This window comes from Petromyzon marinus, chromosome 4 (assembly GCF_048934315.1).
Source record: "Petromyzon marinus isolate PM22_M1 ecotype Great Lakes invasive population chromosome 4, UKy_Petmar_22M1.pri1.0, whole genome shotgun sequence".
Classification (NCBI taxonomy): Eukaryota; Metazoa; Chordata; class Hyperoartia; order Petromyzontiformes; family Petromyzontidae; genus Petromyzon; species Petromyzon marinus.
In genome coordinates, this window is record NC_133670.1 from 24,637,504 (window position 1) to 24,651,929 (window position 14,426).

The 14,426-nt window shown below is 52.4% G+C and overlaps 1 protein-coding gene across 4 annotated transcripts in view; it reads left to right on the plus strand.

Annotated features, from left to right (window-relative positions):
* The window catches only part of PCGF2 (polycomb group ring finger 2), a 46,142-nt gene that overhangs the window by 14,671 nt on the left and 17,045 nt on the right, over positions 1-14,426 (plus strand). The window contains exon 2 of one of the 4 annotated variants that reach the window (XM_076060307.1): positions 12,395-12,576. The exons of 1 other annotated variant lie outside the window; for it this stretch is intronic. The gene's annotated coding sequence lies outside the window, so the exon portion shown is untranslated. Of the gene's footprint in view, positions 1-12,070; positions 12,577-14,426 lie in introns of those variants that run through there. 2 more of the 4 variants (XM_076060309.1, XM_076060306.1) reach the window with 2 other exon arrangements.

Sequence of the window (14,426 nt, forward strand, 5' to 3'; positions counted from 1 at the left end):
TGCGGTACAGTCGGTGTTTTTGCGCATTCTTCGGATTATAAGACGCACTTTTGCCCACCCCCCACCACCCCCCTGGGATTTAAATAAAAGTTGGGAGTGCGTCTTATTATCCGATAGGCGCCTGCGTGTGTGTGTGGTCAGGTTTGTATAACTTCATTGGCATGGGACACACGCGTTTTTTGGAGGGTGCATCCGACTTTCCGGAGCGTCTTATAATCCGGAGAACACGGCATTTATAACATAAAAAATATATATCGCAGCTAATAGCAGTCCGCACGTCCTTTGGACGTACCGTCCGTCTCTCCCTCCCTCTAACCAGGCATCACATTTCCGATTATTATCTATCGAGTACGAGAGTGGGATACATGGTGGAGGGTGGATGGAGGCGTGACGTCAGCACGTACGAAGCCGGCTCAGCGTTGTTGGGATGCGGCTGACGTCATCACGCAAACGTGCGCGGTGACGTCAGCATTTTGCAAACCAGCGCCGCGCGCGCGCGCTCGCTCGTTAGGCATCCAGCCAGCCAGCAAAACTGGTTTCTTTTTTTGCATGTGCGTTTAACTTCTTTCGCACCGTGCGTAGCCAACGGTGCTAGTAGGAGGCGTGAATCCCAGCACCTTGTGTAGGATGATGTTATATAGAAATTAACTTGGAGGCTATAAGCCGATCTGCCTGTTGAGTGTCTGTTGTCCTTCCCCGCACCAGCGATTAGCACGGTTGGCTACTTACCGAGTGTGAGAAGTTCAACAAAGTACATGCATAAAAACCCCATCATCGCGTTGTAGATTATTATTTAACCTCGGCGTGCCCGATAGAAATCACTCGGCGACTCTTTCCAAACCATGCACTTTCACAATAAAATCGAATTGCCCGTCACCCCTCCGTGATGCCGTAAGCCTCATCATGCCCGGCTTCCATTGAACACGTGGCAATTGATGTCACCAATTAACTTGTTCTACATTGCAAACCCAAGTTCGGCATTATCGCAAAGTGTTTGTTAAACAACCCGGCAATTAGCAGAGCATAGAGCGTCTTAATTACACCAACTGTTTACGTCATTATACAGCTGCCTTTTAAAATACTGTACCGGACATGCTTATTTTAAGCCCAATTTTCTCGCAAACAAAAATATTCCTCAAACACGGAACTTCCAACACGTGGAGGAAGTGTAGCCAGCGATATGCGCGGCCGCCTTTGTCTCCCCGGTGTTGATGTTTTAGCACGCCGCGATCGTCTACTCATTTTAGGCTGAATCGATGTAGGGGAAGCCCAGAACCGGTTCAGATGTCACAAAGACATCACTCACCCATCATGCATTCAAGACAAATATATCACTCACCCATCATGCATTCAACACAAAGACAAAGATATCACTCACCCATCATGCATTTAACACAAAGACAAAGATATCACTCACCCATCATGCATTCAACACAAAGACAAAGATATCACTCACCCATCATGCATTCAACACAAATATATCACTCACACATCATGCATTCAACACAGAGATAAATATATCACTCATCCATCATGCATTCAACACAGAGACAAAGATATCACTCACCCATCATGCATTCAACACAAAGATATCACTCACCCATCATGCATTCAACACAAAGACATAGATATCACTCATCCATCATGCATTCAACACAGAGACAAAGATATCACTCACCCATCATGCATTCAACACAAAGATATCACTCACCCATCATGCATTCAACACAAAGACATAGATATCACTCACCCATCATGCATTCAACACAAATATATCACTCACCCATCATGCATTCAACACAAAGACAAAGATATCACTCACCCATCATGCATTCAACACAAAGACAAAGATATCACTCATCCATCATGCATTCAACACAAAGACAAAGATATCACTCACCCATCATGCATTCAAAACAAAGACAAAGATATCACTCACCCATCATGCATTCAACACAAAGGCATCACTCACCCATCATGCATTCAACACAAATACAAAGATATCACTCACCCATCATGCATTCAACACAAAGACAAAGATATCACTCACCCATCATGCATTCAACACAAAGATATCACTCACCCATCATGCATTCAACACAAAGACAAAGATATTACTCACCCATCATGCATTCAACACAAAGACAAAGATATCACTCACCCATCATGCATTCAACACAAAGACAAAGATATTACTCACCCATCATGCATTCAACACAGAGACAAAGATATCACTCACCCATCATGCATTCAACACAAAGATATCACTCATCATCATGCATTCAACACAAAGACATCACTCACCCATCATGCATTCAACACAATGACAAAGATATAACTCACCCATCATGCATTCAACACAAAGACAAAGATATCACTCAACCATCATGCATTCAACACAAAGACAAAGATATCACTCACCCATCATGCATTCAACACAAAGATATCACTCATCCATCATGCATTTAACACAAAGACAAAGATATCACTCACCCATCATGCATTCAACACAAAGACAAAGATATCACTCACCCATCATGCATTCAACACAAAGACATCACTCACCCATCATGCATTCAACACAAAGACATCACTCACCCATCATGCATTCAACACAAAGACAAAGATATCACTCACCCATCATGCATTCAACATAAAGACAAAGATATCACTCACCCATCATGCATTCAACACAAAGACAAAGATATCACTCACCCATCATGCATTCAACACAAAGATATCACTCACCCATCATGCATTCAACACAAAGATATCACTCACCCATCATGCATTCAACACAAAGACAAAGATATCACTCACCCATCATGCATTCAACACAAAGACAAATATATTACTCACCCATCATGCATTCAACACAAAGACAAAGATATCACTCACCCATCATGCATTCAACACAAAGATATCACTCACCCATCATGCATTCAACACAAAGACAAAGATCGTCTCTATAGCCTTCAACAGGCTGTTTGAGCAAGCGCTGTTAGCGAGCACCTGAGGATCGGAAGGGCACATGAGGGGGTGACACACACACACACACCGATAGACGCGCACGCGTACACGCGCGTGAACACTCAACGACAAAGAATCCCCGGATAGCCCACACCGATTGTTCGGGCAAGTGCGGTTAGTGGGTGCTGTGTGGCCAACATCGCTCCCGGCCGCTTTTGTTTCCCCAGTGCCGTTGTTTTCTTTACTACATCAGACAAACGTAGTCACACGCACGCACATACCCACGCACACTGACACAATGCCCCCCACGTGTGCTTAGCTGTTATAGATCATAAGGGTTACATGTATAAAGCTGTGGCCCAAAATCGAACTTGGGTAGACGGGTTCGCAGCAAAGTGCGCTAACCACTGCGCCACCGCTCCCCCCCCCCCCCACCGTACACGCATACTGTGTGTACCTTTGCAGGTACGTGATAAGTTTTGACAATACTCACAGAGACCAGAAGAGTCTCATTGGGGCATTCGTCTGGCAGGAGTGGACGATGATCGGTGTGTGTCATCTCAATTGAGTAATTTACGGATAATCTTCGCAACTTGGAAAAAGTTGGACCATGACGTCGGCACGCAGTGGCCTCCTTCCTCTTGCGAATGGCGTCACGGGGTCTTTAACATGCCACCGCGAGTGAAGCAGACGACGCATAGCCGTGCTATGGTTATTGCACCCGCAGCATTAACCAGGGCGGCCGTTGGCCCCCTCTTAACCGTGAATCTCTGTAACAAACGCGCCCAATGTACGGACAGCTCGACTGCTATACTCTTTGGTTCTATTCGGTAAAGTCACGTAGGTAAATAATAAAACAACAATAATCACGACGTTTCGGCCACAACACAAGCGGCCGGATGAAGGCCGCTTGTGTTGTGGCCGAAACGTCGTGATTATTGTTGTTTTATTATTTACCTACGTGACTTTACCGAATAGAACCAAAGAGTATGGATCCTTGCAGTCACGAAAGCTTTAAATCTAGCTCGACTGCTATCTGGATAGAGATGGATCGCCAGGCATACAAGTAGCTAGATAGATAACTGCACGAATCACACCACAGATGGTTAAGTCAGACAACTCAGAGGTTATATGCGAGAGTACGGATAGATGAATATATTAGATGGATATATAGTGAGATCGCTACCTATACTATTCGATAGTAAATCCGTGCTGCTGCTGCTGCCGTTAGCAGCGCGCTCTGGGAGTGGTGGGGGTGGTCGTGGTGGTGGTGGGGGGGTTACGTGAGGTGAGACTCGGCGGCGATGCGTGCGTCTGCTGCTGCTGCTGTGCCTGCTACGCAGCAGGATCGATGTGCTGCTGCAACTGCTGCTGGTTAAGACTGCGTGTGGCTGCATGTGTCCCAACATATCAGGTTTTTTTTTTTCCCGATATCCTCAGAGCTCTTGGCCGTGTCTGCTGGTCGATGTGTGTGTGTGAGCGCGCGTGTGTGTGTGCGTGCGCACGCGTATGTGCGCGCGTGTGTGTGTGTGCACGCGTGTGTGTGTGCACGCGTGTGTGCGCGCAGTGCTGTCTCATGATGTGTGGGGAGCGGTGGCGCGGTGGTAAACGCGTTGCGCTACGAACCCCGGGCGTCTCGAGTTCGATTCCCGCTCACGGTCAACGCCGGTGAGGATTGTCTGAACCGGTCCTGGGCCTCTTCCGAGGTCGACACAGCCTCAAATGTGTAAACATCGTCACTCGGGAGACAAAGGCGTTGGGGTGTGGTGCCGTGTGCTGTTCCGGCTTTGTATGTATCATTTCGTACGTAATTACTAATCGGAAGTGTGGGGGAAGGACAACAAACGAAATAGAAAAAAAGCCTCAATAGGTGCTCGCTTGCAGCACTTGTCCCCGACAGTCTGTGAAGGCTCGGAGGAAGATCTTTGTCTCTTTCAAGAGGGAGCTTTGCCGTCTACGATATGTCTGATGTGTATGCGACCCTGAATTGGTATGCCTGCTGTGTGTAGTTCTCTCCGATGTGTGTCTCTGTAATCTGTGGTGTCACCTCTGTTGATCTGTCTGCCGCGTCCCATGATCGATGTGATGAGTGCCGTATCTGTGTGTACGTTTGCTGTGCCCGCTGATGTGTTCTGCCGTGTTCCGTCGGCTCTGCTACATCGTGTGGTCGCTGTTGTAACTAATACGTAATACAGCAGCTCTCTGAATAAGAGCAATGTCCTCTGTATGGCTCTATGCTTAACACACACACACATCACATACCTCATGCACATGCGTACATACATAATACACAACACACACAGCACATACACAAACGACAAAGATCCCCCCGTATAGCCTGAACAGACTTTTGGGGAAAGTGCTGTTAGCGAGTTGCAGCTATGAATGCCGGCACGGCACATGAAATGGAATTATGGCCATCGCCACCCCCGGCCGCCTTTGTCTCCCCAGGTGCTGATTTTAGGCTGAGTACACCTAGGGGCGACCCAGGACCGGATCAGATAATCGTCACTGCTGTTGTCCCTGAGCCCGGAATCGAACTCGGATCGCGGAGTTCGTAGCGCAGCGTCCTGACGGCTGCACTACCGCTCCCCACAGTACACATACACATGACGATTGCATAGTTACAAAGTACACCATACACGTGTATATATCTAACTTTAAACAGCTAATACTTAATATACATATTGTGCAACATATACATTCCCATATATAGCACACACATGCTAAACACAAACTTATACAATAAAACGCATATCACAAACATACACAACATACCTAATATTGATCGTACATTCATAACATGCGTTAAGTAACATTATTGATTAATTCGCATTACAATGTGTAAGTCAGATTCGTACCCACGCGAGTCACTAAAAGTTTCGTGAATGAATAGAGCTCATCGATTGAACGTCACAGTTAACAATGGCCGCATTTCGTCGGATTATAAGACGCACCTGAAAGTAGGACGCACGCCCAAACCTGTGCCCACTGTGTAAACAAAGTCATGGACCCTCAACTTTTGTGTAAAAGCAAACAGAGACATTACGGTTTATCATTACACAAAGACAAATATCACCCGTATAGCCTCAACGGATTGTTTGGGCAAGTGCTGTTCGCGTGTACCTATTATGGCCGACACGGCAGACCAACACTACGTCCGGCCGCCTTTGTCTCCCCCGGTGGCGATGTTTACACACCGCACCAGGCACTACTCATTTGAGTCTTAGTCGTCACTGATGTTGGCTACGAGTCTGAATCGAGTTCTTAGCGCAGTGCGCTAACCACTGCGCCACCGCTCCCCACTATCATTACACACACCCACGCGCATGTGACGCATCTCTCTCTCTCTGTGCGCACTCGCGGCCATCAATAACACTTTATAGATACGTGTGAAGTGCTGTCAATTAAAGAGAAGAGCACTCGCCCAATACTTAACCACACGAACTCATTCGCAACAGCGGCGCGCGCAGCATTAACTTGCTCGTCACGATTCTCGCGAGCGAGCGAACGACGCAGCCTGCGCAGCGCACCGTGCACCGCCATCGCCACGTGCCAACGTCACCAGCCACCATCACAAAGACAGCTATCTCCCCCCTCCTCCTATAGCCTTAACAGACGTTTGGGGAAAGTGCTGGTTAGCGAGCACTTGCCCCGAACCTCACACGAGGGGTAGACACCACGTCCGGCCGTCTTTTATATACCTCGTGCTGATGATTTTGTTGTTACACACCGCACAATGTACTCGCTTAAGGCTGAGTCGACCCCGGGACCGCGATTCAGATAATATAATCGTCGTTCACCGGTGTTGGCCGTGAGCGGGAATCGAACTCGGGTCGCCGGGTTCGTAGCGCGGCGCTACGCTGCGAGCCACACGCCACGCCCCCGAGGGGATTACTGGATGTACATTCAGTGTCATCGTCGCCGGCATAGTCTATCCACTGCTGCATGAAGGCATCCCCACACTGACATCATCATCATCATCAGCCATGGTCCATCCACTGCTGCACGAAGGCTTTTCTACACTTCATCAGCAGCAATGGTCTATCCACTGATGGATGAAGACCTCCTCGGCCATCTCGGACAGGCCAGGCGATGCCACAGTTCATCTGGTTTCTGCACGCGCGCCGACATCCTCGCTCCATCTCCGTGGCGGTCGTGCTCTCGGGCGCCTTCTCTTCTTTCCCCCAGGCTGCCAATCTGTAACCGGTCTTATCCATCGCCTGTCATCAGCATCGTCGTAGTCATCATCATCATCATCATTCCCCCTTCGAACCATTACCGCGTCCTGCCCAAGCATGGTTACGGTACTTTTGCTGAACAGTTCAAATGGTGAACGTGATGTATCATATTGGCGTGGTCTCTGTCGGTGTGGTTCCGGCATGTACCTCTCCCATTCGTCTCTGCACACTTTTCAACCTCCGTTCGATGTTCTTCGTCAATGTCCGTGTTCGTTATCCACATTAGCTGTTGACGACGACGACGACGATGCTGCTGTTGAGTTGCCATTGGTACACAAGCACAAACAACAACTCAATCACACGGTTGCCTGAAATGGGGGAAAGATATATTACATATACAGACGGCGTTTATTATGTATCTGTTAAGGCAGTGTTATTACCTAGCAGGCTTGCGTACATACGGTCCACTGCTTGACGAAGGCCTAAAGCACGCCGCGTCGGTCACGGCGGAGGTGGTGGTGTGGGGGGGGGGAGAGGGAGTGTTTGACCATACTTCACGCTTGTTCAAATTATAACTCGCCACCCGTGTTTAAGTCGCGGGCGGGAATCGAAGTCGCTGTTCCAGGTCGCTGCTCAGTGAGGGTGTGGGGTGGTGGGGGCAGGGCGGTGGGAGCCCCAGGCACAGAACCGGTTCGGAAATAATTCGCCACTGATGTGAGTCGTGGCCGTGCCCGCGAAGCAAACTCGCGTGCAGCGATAAATATCCGGCATAGTCGCCAAGTGTTAGATGTGGTACAGAAACACGTGGCCGCCGTCAGCTGCCGCCCGTGTATTTAAAGCCGAAGTTAAGAGGCAGAGGCGCAGCCCCTGCAATAGCCCGTCCGTTTGCCGCCCCCCTCCCACTCCTAGGCTGTGTTGAAGCCGCAGAGTCGCGGCTAAGAGACACGCGCGGCACGATCGGTGTATCTCAACCGCCTTGCTTGACGTTTGGCGGAAACATTCGGTCTAAATGGACGTGATTTTCCACTCATTCGGGCCCGTTTTTTTCTCTCTCTCAAATATAGCCGGGCACGCCAGTTTCCACCGATGTATATGCAGCATAATGAATCTTTCCGCAGCCCCGTGTGTGCGTGTGTGTGTCTATCTATCGTGGTGGTGTGGTCCACGCGCCGTGAGATAAACGTGGTGGCGCTCCTGAGTTCAACTCCAGGCCACGGCTGACATCCGTGGCAAGTGATATCTGAAACGGGTTTGGCTCCCTGCCCACTCCGCCCTCAACCCCTAACCACACTCACTGCCTTCCCAAACCCGCATTGGCCACCGTGGTGAAGTATGGACGTGCATAGCTGCGATGACCGCCATGGCAGCGCGTGCGTCTTCATCCAGCAGTGGAATGACAAAGGGGTTGTTAGGCGTATGCTGAACGTACGAAATGCTTCGACGCCCTCCGTTTGCTTGGCTGCTATTCCGTTATTATTCTTGACCATGGGCCACATAATTCCTTCTTCGCAGGACACGGCATAGCCGTGTTCTGCGTTCAAATACAATTCGAAAAAATATAGCGGAAGCTAACTCACGCCACGTCCTCTCGACAGTCGACACGGATTAAAAAGACACGGTCGCGCGCGCTTGCGTTAACGCGAGCGTAGTAGCATGCGTGTTACTGCTGCGTATGGGCACCGCGAGAGACAAAGGCGGCTGGGATAGCGCTGCCCACACCACCCCACCTCGTGTTAGGTGCGCCGTCACCGGCCTTTCACAGCTATTCACGAACGACACTAACCTCCAACAGTCCAGATAGACTGTAGTGGGATGTGTTCGTCTGTGCTTCTTTGTGCGTTAAGACGCGATGATCGTACGTGTGTGGGATGTGTACAGTATATATATCTGTACGTACGAGTACCTGGTGCGGTGCGTAAAAACCCTACAATCGGGAGACAAAGGCGGTCGGGCGTGTTGCTGCCCACCCACCTCCCCCCTCCCCTCTCGCGTGTCGTGCCGGGCTTCACAGATGCTCGCTTACAGCACTTGCCCCGAAAGTCTGTCGAGGCTGTACGCGGGGATCTTTGTCTTTGTGCGTGTCGGGAGCGGTGGCGCAGTTGTCTGCGCGCTGCGTTCCGAACGCGGAGACCCAAACCAAGATCGCATTCCGACGTCGGCCAACAACGGTGGCGATTGGAATATAAACATGCACAGGGCCTCGCCGCTAGGTCAGCTCAGCCTTAAATAAGTCTCTTGTGTGGTGTGTTACCGTGAGTACTGGGGGAGAGAAAGGCGGCTGGCACGTTTTTTTTGTTTTGTTCGGCCACGACCAAACCCCATGACGCTCGTGTGCCGTCTCGGCCTTCTCTGGGCGCGTGCTCGCATTCCTTGCCCAAACAGGTCGGCGAGGCTACGCGGGGGATCTTTGTCTTTGTGAGATTGTGAATTTCGTGCGTGGGAGAGGGGGGGTGTCGCTTGGCACGGTTGGTCCCTTTGACGCTCCGCGCTGTGAAACCTGGGTTCGAGTCCCAAGCACGGCGATAATAGGACGGTGGTGCATTGGGCTTCTCTCTCACTGGGGTGGACCAAGCATAATAGGTGCTCGCTAACAACACACTACTGCAACAACGACAACACTGCATGGTTGAATGTGTGTGCGCGCGCGTGTGTAAACATACACACGCGCGCGCACACACACACACACCACACGTGTGCGCGTGTGTACACACACAACACACGTGCGCACACACACAGACCACACGTGTGCGCGTGTGTACACGCACACATCACACGTGTGTCTGCGCGTGTATGTACACGCACACATCACACGTGTGTCTGCGCGTGTATGTACACGCGCAGACACACGTGTGTGTGCGCGTGTGTACACGCACACATCACACGTGTGTGTGCGCGTGTGTACACGCACACATCACACGTGTGTGTGCGCGTGTGTACACGCACACATCACACGTGTGTGTGCGCGTGTGTACACGCACACATCACACGTGTGTGTGTGCGCGTGTGTACACGCACACATCACACGTGTGATGTGTGCGTGTGTACACGCACACATCACACGTGTGTGAAGCGGTCGTGCAAGCGGTGAGCGCACTCTGGAGAAACGAGTTACATTCCAGCTCGAGACCAATGATCACAGTGACTGCGAATATCTGAACCGGTTCTGGGTTACCCCTAGATCGACTCAGCGTCAAATGAGTGCCTGGTGCAATGTGGTAAACATCGCTGCGAGGGAGACAAAGGCGGCCGGGCGTAATTTTGCCCCCCCCCCCCCACCGCGTGTGCCTTGCCGGCACTTCATGTTTGTTGAACTTCTTTCGCACCGTACAATTAGCAGCTACAGTTGCTTACTACAATTATTACTATTGCAACTACACCGCACTGTTATTGCTGCAAGTATTAAATGGGTTACGAATGATGACTGTTTCGCCACTAATATGCTAACAATTGCATTTCCACAAGCGATTAAATTATTTGACTGTACAGTATATGATTACTGCAGCCTCGTCTTATAAAATATTGACCTATATTTACATAAATGCAAATGTATATGTGTGCAAAAAACATACAGTGGTCGTATCAGCATTGCTACTGTAGCAGTAATTGCAGCGATAGTGAGAAGTCACAGAGCTGACTCAACCCAACACTAAACCGGACCCTAACCCAGCCCTAACCCTAACCCAGTCCTAACCCAGCCCTAACCCAGTCCTAACCCTAACCCAGCCCTACATAGAACCCAGTCCTAACCCAGCTCTAATTCTAACCCAGTCCTAACCCTAACGCAGTCCTAACCCTAACGCAGTTCTATTTCTAACCATAACTCAGTCCGAACCCTAACGCAGTCCTATTTCTAACCCAGTCCTAATCCACTCCTCACCCAATCTTAACCCCAACTAAAAGCGTGAGCCCCAGGACCAGCACAGAGCCCCCCCCCTCGCTCTCCCCACGCCGCTCTCCCCCCTCGCGCTCTCCCCGCCGCTCTCCCCACGCCGCTCTCCCCTCGCTCTCCCCCCTCGCTCTCCCCCCTCGCTCTCTCCCCGCCGCTCTCCCCTCGCTCTCCCCCCTCGCTCTCCCCACGCCGCCCTCCCCACGCCGCTCTCCCCTCGCTCTCTCCCCCCCTCGCTCTCTCCCCCCCTCGCTCTCTCCCCCCCTCGCTCTCCCCACGCCGCTCTCCCCACGCCGCTCTCCCCTCGCACTCTCCCCCCCTCGCTCTCCCCACGCCGCTCTCTCCTCGCACTCCCCTCGATCTCCCCCCCTCGCTCTCTCCCCCCTCGCTCTCCCCACGCCGCGCTCTCCCTACGCTCTCTCCCCGCCGCTCTCCCCTCGCTCTCTCCCCCCTCGCTCTCCCCTCGCTCTCTCCCCACGCCGCTCTCCCCACGCCGCTCTCCCCACTGGAGGCGAGCCAGCTATAATTGCTGTTGCCAAGGAGACGGGGAGAGGAGCGCGCGGAGGTTTTGGCAGCCGAGAGGGAGGGAGAGGGGAGGGAGACGGCGAGGGAGAGAGAGGGAGAGAGAGGGCGGGAGAGGCAGAGGGAGAGAGAGGCAGAGGGGGGAAGGGGAGGGAGAGGCAGAGGAAGAGGGGGGAAGGGGAGGGCGAGAGACGGCGAGGCAGAGAGAGGGAGGGAGAGGGGGGAAGGGGAGAGAGAGGGAGGGAGGGCGAGGAGGGAGATAAGAGAGAAGGGGGAGGGAGCGATAAGGGAGGTGTGGGAGAGTGGAGAGGTGGGGGGAGGCGGAAGAGGGGGAAGGGGAGAGCGAGGTAGTGGATGTGAGGGGGAGGGAGATGGAGAGGGAGAGGGGGATGGAGAGGAAGGGAAAGTGGAAGCGGGAGGAAGGGCGAGTCGTGTGGGTGGGAGGGAGAGGAGGAGACGGGAGATGGGGTGGGAATGAAGGGAGGAGGGAGAGTGCGGTGGGCGGGAGAGTGTGAAGAGAGAGAGGGAGAGGAGATGGGGGAGGGGGTTAGAGGAGAGTCGGCAGGACTCGGATCCACACACGCACGGCGAGACTACAGTCCACACAGTACGCACGCGTGTGTACTATAGTCTACTGTAGTCTACACAGTACACGCACGTGTTTACTATAGTTTACACTGTAGTACACACGTGTGTGCGTGTGTACTACGTGTGTGTACTATAGTCTACACAGTACACACACGCGTGCGTGTGTGTACTATAGCCCACACTAGACACACGCACGTGTGTGTGTACTGCAGTCTATACAGTACGCACGCGCGTGTGTGTGATGTAGGCGCAGCGTGTGTGTTAGATGCGAAGTCTCGTGTGAGGGACACACGGACGCCACGCGGAGACACGAGAGAGAGAGAGGAGAGAGACGGAGGAGAGAGAAGAGAGACGGAGGAGAGAGTCTGACCCGAAGATACGAGACACGACGGCGGCTGGCACTCCGGGTTCGTTCCGCGTTGTCTGGCGGTAAGAGACGCGGCTGGTGGGGGCACAACAGGGAGAAGCGGACGGGCGGGGGGAGAGACACCTGGGGGAGAGAGATTCTACGTGGAGAGAGAGAGGAGAGAGATTCTACGTGGAGAGAGAGGAGAGATGAGAGAGAGAGGAGAGAGAGGAGCGACTGGGGTCTCGAGGCGTAGCGAGCGAGCGAGCGAGGCCTCGTGTCGGATCGCCTCGGCACTGCCGCCCGCCCGGGACACGGCGAGCCGAGTTCGATTCCCGCTCACGGCACGACGACGACTATTATTATTATTGTTGTTACCTGAAGCCGGTCCCGTGGAACCTCCTCCCCTAGGTCGACTCGGCCCTCAAACGACCACCGGCTGCGGTGCGTGGTAAAACATCGTTCGCGAGGGAGACAAAGGCGGCCCGGGCGTGGTTGTTGGTCACCGCCTTCAAGGGATGCTCGCGAGCAGCACTTGCCCCAACAGTCTGCCGATGCTGTGCGGGGCATCTTTGTTGATGTGCCTGGTTCTTTTACCACCCCGTGCCGCACGCCGCATATCGGCGCTCGCGAACAGCACTTGCCCCCGAAGTGTATTCGAGGCTACACGGGGGATCTGTGCCTTTGTGTGTACAGTACGTGACTGCTCGCCCGCGGCGTGTTTACGTGTCCACGCGTGTCTGTGTGCCGTAATGTATACGGGGAGCGGTGGCGCAGTGGTTAGCGCACTGCGCTACGATCCCGGCGGCCTGAGGCCGATTCGCGCTCGCGACCCGCATCGGTGGCCGATATCCGAACCGGTCCTGGACCTCCCCTAGGTCGACTCGGCCTCGAAACGAGTACCTGGTGCGGTGGTGTTAAACACCATCGCCACTGGGGAGACAAAGGCGGCCGGGCGTGGTGCTGGCCACCCAGCCCTTCGTGTGCCAACAGTGTCGCCCTTCTCAAGGTGCCGCTCGCTCACAGCGCCTTGCCCCCTACGGTCTGATAACATCGCCACATCTGTCTCTGTGTGTAGGCAGTCACTGTACTGGGGGTGGTGGTGCGAACAGAACCACGCGCCAGGCATTCGTTCGAGGCCGAGTCCACTCTGGGAGATGCCCAGGTGGCCGAGTTGGGCGGCGACTACTCGATAACTATTCCACCCTCGATTGACAATTATTGATCGGTGATTAATTCGTAATTATATCCTCCTCCGCTCCGTCTCGGGTCACAGTGAGACGTTCAATCATAATCGGGAATTAATCCACTCGTCCCGATAATGTCTCGCCGAGAGAGACAGAGAGCTCCCATTAAGAACGCAATAATTACATTTGATATCGTGTGGAAATAATATTCCGCTGCTGGATGACGATCACCTTCGAGCGGGGACTGCACCGTGTGCCGATCACATCGCTGCGTCTTCACGGTGGCGGTAGATTTCATTTCTCTCTCTTGGGCACGCTCCCTCCTTGGATTGCCAGTTCACTTTTAGTCTCGACCACCGGATGACACAATGTTGAGTATCACCATCACCATTATCACCATCTGTATCGTGTCACGGTCGATGTGATGATGCTCTTAACTTGCACGTTCTCCGCGCGACTCAATATCTTCTCGACAATTCCACGCGCTCACACCTGTCCGAGCTGCCTCGTGCGTGCATTGCAATGTCAGATAAATAAAACCTGGAAGTGTTATCGATAAGTAGGAAAACTCCTCGGTGGGATGATCGATCAAGAACATACTTGTTTTGAAAGCAATAACATCGGAAATAGTGTCTATGTCTAAATCAGCTCAAGCCTCCGTTAAATCACGTGATTTACCTGTTGCCACCCCCACTCTGAACTCCGCCCCTTTATCCACCCCCTTTGAAAACAGACGCTGCTTTGTG